An 8,999-nucleotide genomic window follows, 5' to 3' on the forward strand; every position below is an offset into this window, starting at 1 on the left:
GGCCACCATACTTTGATGGTGAAGGATTTGCCTACTGGAAGTGTAGGTTCAAAAATTATGTGTGTGCTCACGATATTGATGTATGGACTGTGATTGAGGAAGGTCCCTTCCAAATCACAAAAGAAGTTGGAGGAAGAAGTGTACCTAAGGAGAAATCCGAATGGACACCATCGGATAAAACACACATACAACAAAACTACAAAGCTATTGCATTCCTACAATGTGCTCTTAGTGAAAAAGAATTCAATAGAACTAGTATGTGTAACACAGCTAAGGAGATGTTTGATACTCTTGTGGTTACTTATGAAGGAACATCACAAGTTAAACAACTCAAGATTGACAAACTTGTTCATGAATATGAATTATTTAAAATGCTTGATGATGAAAGTATTTCTAACATGTTTACTAGGTTTACTAACATTGTTAACAAGTTGAAAAGCTTAGGAAAGGAATACACCAAAGCAGAGAATGTAAGGAAGATCTTGAGATCACTACCCTCCAAGTGGAGACCAATGGTGACCACCATCAAACAAGCAAAAGATCTAGAGGTTCTACACATGGATGAATTGATGGGTACTCTACAAACTCATGAAGTTGAACTCCTTGAAGATGATAAAGTCATAGAAGTAAAAGAACCAAGGAGAAAGTCCATCGCACTCAAGACCTCTTGCGAATCTGAAGAAGAAGAAAGCGATGAAGAGGATATAGAGAAAGAAATCTCTCTAATCACAAGGAAGTTCCAAAAATTCTTAAGAAAGAGAGGAGGAAGATTCTACAAAGGACAACCATCAAAAGAAAACAAAGGTAAAACATACACAAAGGAAAAACCCTTCAATACTAACAAGGACATTGTGTGTTATGAATGTAGAAAGCCCGGACACTTCAAAACCGAGTGCCCCAAGCTAAAAGGAAAGGAAAGCAGAAAGAAAAAGGCTTGCACCGCCGAGATATCATGGGATTCAAGTGATAGTGGAGAAGAAAATAATGAATCCGATGAAGAGACCGTCAACTTGGCACTAATGGCTCACAACAATGATGATGACGAGGTAAACTCTCCCTATCATAGCTCAGTGTCAATTTGCAATGATGATTTAGAATATGAAGAACTTCAAGAGGCCTTTGAAGAACTTTATAATGTAAGTCTCCAAGAGGAAGCTTCTAAAAAGGCCTTAGAAAAAGAAGTAGCCAATCTTCTACACAAAATTGATGAGTTGACTTCACATGCATACAACCTAGAAGAAGAAAATAAGAATCTAACTTCCACATTGCACACCTTTACTAAGGGTCAAAAGACCTTAGATACATTATTAGGAAATCCATAAAAGGGACTTCAAAATAAAGAAGGTCTAGGCTATGATGGTAAAAGACCACATCAAGCCAAAGGAAAGGGAAAGATGAGAACTCCAAGCTGGAGAAAATCAAACCAAGGCCAAACCTCACATCCCATTGTATGTGAAAAATGTCATTTACCCGGACATGAAACTTGCATCGGTGCTTATATTGATGGTAAGGTGATATATAAAGAACCGGATACAAAAAGGAAGCATCATGCATTCTACTATACTTCTCAAAAGAGGACCAACAAACCTCAAAGAGAATTTGTGCCCCAACGGCCACAAAGACAATATCCCAAGCCTAAGCCATTTCAACCATATAGGCAAAATGCTTCATATATGCCATATGCACCCCAAAGACCTCAAAATCACTATAGACCAAACACATACACTAGGCCCTATGATCACCAAAGGGCCTACATCAACAATAAGTCTTACACATCACAAAATTACTATATTCCATATAGACACTATGAATTTCAAGGGCCAAGAAGAACCCAAAGATCATATGGACATCGAAAACCTACAACTATCACACCTACAATACAAAGTCAAAATTCTAGAAGAGCTTGGATACCTAAGGGTATGATCGATCCTAACCTCAATGGACCCATGAGATTATGGGGACCAACATATAATTGATTGCTTTTATAGGTATGCTTGAAGAGCAGTGAAGCAATTGAATGGTATATTGATAGTGGATGCTCCAAGCATATGACGGCCAACCCCAATCTATTCACCAAGCTAAACAAGTACAATGGAGGAATGGTGACATTTGGGGACAATAGCAAAGGAAAAATCATTGGCATCGGTGAAATCACCATTGGAGGTACAATCATATCCAATGTATGCCTAGTTGACAATTTAAAGTATAATTTGCTTAGTGTGAGTCAACTATGTAATATAGGATATAATGTCATTTTCAAAACCTCTCATTGCTTAGTAAAAAATTCAAATGATAAGACTATCTTGAAGGGAATTAGGAAAAATAATATCTATATCTGCTTATTGGATGAAGCAAATTCTAGTAATACATGTCTTGTGACAAATGATGTTGATCCCTACCTATGGCATAGGAAACTAGGACATGTTAATGTAAAAGTGATTAAGACCATTGCATCTAAGAATTTAGTTAGAAACTTGCCCAAACTCAAATTTGGAAAAGACCATGTATGTGATGCTTGTCAAAGAGGAAAACAAACCAAGGTATCTCATAAATCAAAAAATGAAGTGTCTACCACTAGACCCTTAGAACTACTACACTTGGACTTGTTTGGACCTATTACTACACCTAGCCTAGGCGGTTCAAGATACACCTTTGTAATAGTTGATGATTTCTCTCGCTTCACATGGACTCTATTTTTAAAACATAAAGATGAGGCCTTTGATGAATTTGCATCTCTATGTAAGAGAATACAAAACCAAAAGGGATATCTCATAACAACCATTAGAAGTGATCATGGAGGAGAATTTGACAATCTCAATCAATTTGGGAGTTATTGCAGTAAACAAGGCATAACCCACAACTTCTCCGCTCCTAGAACACCTCAATCAAATGGGGTGGTTGAAAGAAAGAATAGATCACTCCAAGAGACCGCTAGAACAATGATAAATGAATACTCTCTTCCAAAATATTTTTTGGGCCGAAGCGGTCAATACGGCTTGCTATGTGTTAAATCGTGTATTAATTAGACCTATATTACTCAAAACACCCTATGAACTCTATCATAATAAACTACCTAAAGTTGATTACTTTAAAGTGTTTGGGTGTATATGTTATATATTGAATACTAAGGATAACTTAGGAAAATTTGATGCTAAAGCCGATGATGGCATTTTCCTTGGATACTCTTCAAATAGTCGAGCCTATAGAGTCTTCAATAAGAAAAGCTTGATTATTGAAGAATCAATGAATATAAGATTTGATGAATCTCTTCCTAAAGATAGAAACAAGCCATTGGTTGATGATGATGATACACTTGTTGAGATTAGGGAGACAATAGAAAATCTCTCTCTAAGAGAACCCGAAAACCAACCAAAGGATCTACCCAAAGAGGTTAGACCTTGGAAAGACCATCCCTTGGATCATGTCATTGGAGACTTAGACAAAGGAGTCCAAACTAGATCTAAAACTCAAGACATTTGCAACAATGTTGCTTTCATATCCAAAATTGAACCTAAAAATATAAAAGAAGCATTGGAAGATAGTGATTGGATAGTAGCTATGCAAGAAGAGCTCCATCAATTTGAAAGAAACAATGTTTGGGAGCTTGTCCCAAAACCCAAGAATCATTCTATTATAGGAGCCAAATGGGTATTTAGAAACAAACTTGATGAAGATGGATCAATCATTAGAAATAAGGCTAGATTAGTTGCCAAAGGATATAATCAACAAGAAGGAATAGATTTTGATGAAACTTATGCACCGGTAGCAAGACTGGAATCTATTAGAATGCTACTTGCTTTTGCATGTCATAAAAATTTTAAGCTATGTCAAATGGATGTCAAAAGTGCTTTTTTAAATGGCGTTATCATGGAGGAAGTATATGTTGCACAACCTCCCGGATTTGAGGATACACAATATCCGGATCATGTCTTCAAACTTAACAAAGCTCTCTATGGACTCAAACAAGCTCCTAGAGCTTGGTATGAGAGATTGAGTGAATTCCTAATCCAAAGTGGATTTCAAATGGGTAAGGTTGATACAACCTTGTTTGTGAAACATAAAGGAAAAGACTCTATTATCGTGCAAATATATGTTGATGATATTATATTTGGATCCACAAATGAAAATCTTTGTGTTGAATTTAGCAAATGCATGAGTGATGAATTTGAAATGAGTTTGATGGGTGAACTTAATTTTTTCTTAGGACTTCAAATTAAGCAAACCAAAAATGGAATCTTTATATGTCAAACTAAATACACTAAAGAACTTCTCAAGAAATTTGATTTTGATGGTCAAAAGTCATCTAGCACCCCCATGAGCACCTCTCTAAAGCTATCTAAAGATGAGGAAGGTACTCCCATAGACCCTACACGCTATAGAGGCATGATTGGCAGCCTTCTATATCTCACCGCTAGTAGGCCAGACATCATGTTTAGCGTGTGTGCTTGTGCTAGATTCCAAACCAACCCAATGCAATCCCACTTTAGTGCCGTTAAAAGGATCTTTAAATATCTTAAAGGTACTACAAATGTAGGATTATGGTACCCAATGAACCAAAATTTTGATTTAATAAGCTTTTCGGATGCCGACTTTGCAGGGTGCCATCTTGATCGCAAGAGTACAAGTGGCACATGTCACTTCTTAGGATCTTGCTTGGTTTCATGGTTTAGCAAGAAACAAAACTCTGTTGCTCTTTCCACTACTGAAGCCGAGTACATTGCGGCCGGCAGGTGTTGTGCCCAAGTCCTTTGGATGAGGCAAACTCTCATGGACTATGGGATACATTTTAGTTCATCTCCAATTAATTGCGACAATACAAGTGCAATCAATTTAAGGAAAAATCCCATTCTCCATTCAAGAGCCAAACATATTGATATTAGGCATCACTTTCTTAGAGACACAGTTCAAAAAGGGGAAATTGTTCTAAAATACATTGAAACTGAAAAACAACTTGCAGACATACTCACCAAGCCATTAAGTGAAGAGAGATTCTGCTATTTGAGGAGAGAACTCGGGATTTGCAACCCTTTTGAGTAAAGTGAAATCCTCAAAAAGCCCAAAAATCAGGTTGTTAGAGAATTCTGGGCTAAAATCCCATTAATCCCTGTTTTTGACCTGTCGGTCGACCGACAGACTCGTATCGGTCGACCGACACGGAAAAATTTCGTTTTTAAACATAAACCGAGAGGATTTTTTCATTTCTCTCCTCTTATGTTCGAGACCTCTCCTCTCCAAAACCCTTTTTCTCTGAACTCCAAGGCAAAACCCTGCAAAAACCCTTGAGATTTCACCAAATCCAAGCCCCAAATCACTCTTCCTACACAATCTACCCACTTCCAACCCAAAAATCTCTATTTCTCTCTATTCTCTAAAGCCCTAGGTTTCAAATGGCTCCAAAGCAAAGCAAGGGCAAGCAACCAAAGAAGAAAGCCAAAGTTGGAGAGAGCTCTGCAGCATATGACAAGTCTCTCTTCATCTCAGAAGAAGCCTCCATTCTCTGGGGAAGATTTGAGAAGAGAAAGGTTGACAAGGAAAGAACAGTAAGAGTTTCTCAATTTCTTGACTATGACATTGAAGAATATTTCAAATATTTGGGTTGGGAAAATACCTTAGTTTATGTTGATCCCTGCTATCCTGACCTTGCTAGACACTTTTACTGTAATCTGAGAACCCAAATAGTGGATGATAGGCTTGCCATCACATCCCTAGTAAAGGGTGTTCCCATCATGTTCACTTATGAAGATCTAGGAGAGATCATGGGGATTCCCACTGTAGGAGATATGAGCTATCTTCCTCCCAAAGGGGATGCCAAAACCTTTATGAATGTTGATGAAATTTATGGTGCCATCATGAAAGACTATGTTGGGTTTGAACCAACTGTTAAAGCTATAAAACTTCATGAACTACCCAGGATGATCAGCTTCATTGTCAGCTACAATATCTTGCCCAAAGGAGGCCATAGAGACCAAGTCAATCCCTTTCAAGCCTACATTACTTGGTGTCTTGTCACTGCCACTCCTATCAATCTTCCATATGTGATTATGAAGACCATGGAATACTGTGCAGTACCTCATTATAGGGGAAACCTTCCATATGGCAGACTCATAACTGCCATCCTTAAGTTCCATGAAGTGGATCTCTCTGGGGAATTCATTGACCCAAAGATGATTGACATCGACTCATCCACCATCAAGAAGATGAAGCTGGGATTTGTTGCGGCTCCTCCCTCACACCAAGCCCGAAGGAAGCGAGCTACCCAACATGTCACAGTGACGAGCGAGTCACAAGAAGAGGACGACAGTGAGGATGAAGACTATGCTTGGTGAACCCTCAGGGGACTATGCCACCAGAGAAGAATTTTCAAGTTTTCGCCAACAACTTGACACCCTCCTGAAGGGCTTTGATGATCACTTCACCTCCATCCACAAAGATCAAGAAGAGATTCTTCGCATCCAACAGGAGAACCAAGCGATCTTACAGCGTCTCAATCTGCATTTCTTTCCTCCTCCTCCCCAGTAGAGATAGTTGACATCACTGACTTTATATTAGAACTCTTGATCTGTACTTTTATGGCATACTTTTCAAACATGGAACTTCTATTTTGAAGCATGTGATGCTTTTAAAATTAACACTTTATTGGGCTTCATATTATTTGCTCTCTGTTCTTCTAACCATGCAGGAAGTCATTTTCTTAGGGGGAGCCACCCTAAGATTGTTTTTGTTTGTTCATGGTTACCAGCACTGGCTTAGGGGGAGCCACCCTAAGATTATTTGTGCTTGTTCATGCTCTACACCTCCTTTTTGTGTTGACAAAAGGGGGAGAAGTTATGATTCAAATATTCATTTTATGTGATAATGCATACCTTGAATTATGATGTATGATAATACAAATTCAATGCATACCTTGAATTATGATGTATGATAATACAAATTCATCTTGAGTTACATGCCGACATGAATAAAGCATATATTTATTGCATACATACATGAGTAATGCATATTTTGAATCACATGTTTGTCATCATCAAAAAGGGGGAGATTGTTGGAAAACACATTCCTCCATAAACTAATTTTGATGATAACAAACATTAAGATTAATACTAATATTCCAATCTTTAAGCAAACTTCATAGTCAGACGTTGGGAGCATCAAGCATCCAGGAAAGACTTGATCAACGGAGCTCACAACAGAAGAGTTAAGGAAAAGAAGAAATTTGAAGATTGAGGAACATCTTCTAAAGGAAGCCAAGACAAAGACTCTCCAAGAAGATTCAAGTGCATTAGAACACATTTCATTACACGTACATATCACATTACACACACACTGCATTCACATGCAAGAGACCCTAGGAGGAACTCATTCCCATGCCCTAGACTCAAGAAACATGGCCATTAAAGTGTTAGACAAAAACCTATGAAGTCCCCAAGCAAGCTGGACCAAAAATCCCCTTGACAGACAATCAAAAACTAGGATAACTATCTGTCGGTCGACCTACAGACTCTGTCGGTCGACCTACAGAATATAAAAAAATACCGCCCTGTTTCCCGGTGAGCCTGTCGGTTGCAACCGACAGATCTATCGGTCGACCGACAGAGTCTGTAGGTCGATCCATAGGTCGACCGACAATCGACCTACAGCCCCAAACTTGGGCTCAACGGCTAGTTTTCAACGGCTAGATTTTTGATGGTCGACCGACAACTTTTATAGGTCGACCGACAGTCTAAAAATATGACAGTTTTATATCCGTTGGAGAACAAATAAACTCCAACTTTTGGCTTTATAAAACACATCCAAACAAGGAACAAAACACATCTTTTGATAGAAAAAGTGCATTTGTACATTTGAGAAGGTACAAAAGTGAGAATTTGTCATTGAGCTAAATTATTCAATTCAAGCTCTTCAAAGAGATATTACCAAGCTCTTAACTCTCCACTCTCTCCAACTCATGCCATCAAGGAGAGTCATCTAGGAGACTCAAGGTGCATCACTCTCATTCATATCATTGAGCACCATCACTCAAAGGGTAAAAGTGTCACTACTCTTTGATAGGTATTTATACCAAACTTCTATTGTATTTACTTGTTTATGCTTTTGATTTGATAAAGCATTGTTGTATTAATCTAGACTGTACTTATATTAGTACAAGGACCCTCTCATCCTTAAGAGATTGAAAGGATACTCTTGTCCTGGAACTAAGATTGTAAGGATCCTCTTATCCTGTTAAAAAGAGTTGTAAAGGTGTCATTTCCCCACCTATTGTATTGAAAGGGAAATACTAGTGGAATTCTCTCAAGGTTGAGAGGAGTGGATGTAGGCTAAGTTAGCCGAACCACTATAAATCTTGTGCCTCATTTACTTCTGCTTTTTATATTTAATATAAGTGTGCAACCAATCGAAAAAGAGGCAAAATCCACTAGTGGTAACCTATTCACCCCCCTCTAGGTTACCCAACAATACGGTGGGTATTCTTAAGCAAATTTGGTGGATTGCCTCTAAAAAGGACAGTCTTTGGGTTAGGTGGGTTTACACCCGCTATCTAAAAAATGACTATTTAGACTGTTAAGATTCCCCAAAACTGCTCTTGGGTTTGGCGGAAAGTTCTCAAGTTTAGAGATTTGGTTGAGCCTCACATCCATCATATTATTGGGAATGGCCAATCTACTAGACTTTGGTTGGATAATTGGCATCCTAAAGGGGTTTTGATCAAAAGGTTTGGGGATCAGGTTTGGTATGATGTTGGTTCTACCCGGCTTGCCTTGGTTTCGGACTTTATTAGAGGTGGTCTATGGCATTTGCCCCCCCAGGTCTCTTTTGATCTGATTACTATTTCTAGGGATCTCCTTAGTATTCCCATTGTGAATGGGGAGGAGGATCTTATTATTTGGAAGGAAACCCCTAATGGCCTCTTTACTACTAAGTCGGCTTGGGAACTTGTGAGAAGCAGTGCTACTAAGGTGGTTTGGCATAGCCTTGTTTGGTTTCCTGGTTTTTTACCTAGG

Source organism: Telopea speciosissima, unplaced genomic scaffold, assembly GCF_018873765.1.
Source record: "Telopea speciosissima isolate NSW1024214 ecotype Mountain lineage unplaced genomic scaffold, Tspe_v1 Tspe_v1.0142, whole genome shotgun sequence".
Lineage (NCBI taxonomy): Eukaryota > Viridiplantae > Streptophyta > Magnoliopsida > Proteales > Proteaceae > Telopea > Telopea speciosissima.